We start from the raw sequence: 1,627 nt of genomic DNA on the forward strand, positions 1-1,627 counted from the left end.
AAGCTTAAGTAACCTCAAATAAAACCTAATGCTCGGGGTCCCAAAAATACCCTTGGGGACATTATATTCAAAACTTCCAGAATTTCACCCAGATCTCAAATATTCCCAATTTATCATCAAATAAACATTCTTACAACCCGATAATTGACCCCGTTATGACAAAACTGCTAATCCAATAAATAGAACTGTCTCATGCCGAATAGCTCGAATATATCTCCATAATAATGGAATCTCATTCACAAATCACATCATGCACCCAAATACACAAATTTACCCTTAATGGGCCAAATTATCAAAACATCATAATATTTCAAATGTGGACCCACATGCATGCATATATCATCATATTATAATATAATTCACATAAACATGCATATATTATTTTAATGGCGTAATTAAACAATTATCGCCCTCCCGGACTACTAAACCGCCACTAAACCACATCGGATAATTCGGGGCATTACAACCCCAATTTACACATAGCTAATTTTCTGGAGTTATGTGCAACGTTCAAATTGAATGGGGTAAGTGATGATGCTATAAGACTGAGGTTATTCCCATTTTCACTAAGGGACAGGGCGAAGAGTTGGTTGATATCTTTACAGGCGAATTCTATCACTACATGGGAGGAGTTAGCTCAGAAGTTCCTTGCCAAGTTCTTTCCTCCAGCGAAGGCAGCAAAATTGAGGGGAGAAATTAATAATTTTTATCAGTTGGATGGAGAGTCACTGTATGATTCTTGGGAGCGCTTTAAGGAGTTGTTAAGGAAGTGTTCACACCATGGCATATAAAAGTGGATGTTGGTGCATAATTTTTATAATGGGTTGAATAGAACCACTAGGAAAATTATAGATGCCGCACTGGGAGGTGCCTTTATGAGTAAAAGTGCTAATGAGGCATATGAGTTATTAGAGGAGATGGCGATGAATAATTTTTTGGAAAAACCTTATACAGGATCTTTATTTATTTTCATGTATATCTAATATTAAATAAATTAATACGAGAAAGCCTAAAACATGTTTCTAAAATTGAATTCAAAGAGAAACAAATAATATAATACTTACAGTATACGCAGCGGAATTAAGAGTCCTTCCTTCAGTTTCTCTAACTCTTGTATCCTCTCTGTCGCAGAGTATAATCAAGAAACTGAACCGGTCTTCTATTTTCTTCACGGTCTTCCAATGTATCCTTAGAACCACCTAGACTAGTGTGGGCAATTCTCAACACATGAGATAGATATAGAGAGAAGAAGAGAAAATAACAAAGTGGCTTAGAAAAGGACTTGTGTTTAGAGAGAATATAAAACTATCAGAAAATCTGACTTGTCTCTCGCCTCTAAAATCTTCTCTCTAAGCACTCCTTTTATAGACTCAATTAGGCCATTTAATTTAATTAAAAAATCAATAAAATAACAGCCATTTTGAAGCCCTAGGTCGAAATTATCATGGGCTATAGGCCCGTGAAATTTCCCATTTGATTATAAGCCCATTGGACTTACAATCAAGGCCTGTATTATTTTCTATTGATTTAATTAATTAAATAATTATTCAAATCCTTTATCAAATTAATTATTTATAATTTGAACCTTGATTTAAATTTATTTATTAATTTAGATACCAATTTATCT

General features: G+C 34.1%; 1 non-coding gene across 1 annotated transcript; it reads right to left on the bottom strand.

Annotated features, from left to right (window-relative positions):
• Positions 1-680: 680 nt before the first annotated feature.
• LOC133813222 (small nucleolar RNA R71) lies at positions 681-787 on the bottom strand. The gene has a single exon (XR_009884258.1). It is a non-coding gene; the product is annotated as a small nucleolar RNA R71 (small nucleolar RNA).
• Positions 788-1,627: the final 840 nt, after the last annotated feature.

This window comes from Humulus lupulus, chromosome 1 (assembly GCF_963169125.1).
Source record: "Humulus lupulus chromosome 1, drHumLupu1.1, whole genome shotgun sequence".
In the NCBI taxonomy this organism is placed as follows: Eukaryota; Viridiplantae; Streptophyta; class Magnoliopsida; order Rosales; family Cannabaceae; genus Humulus; species Humulus lupulus.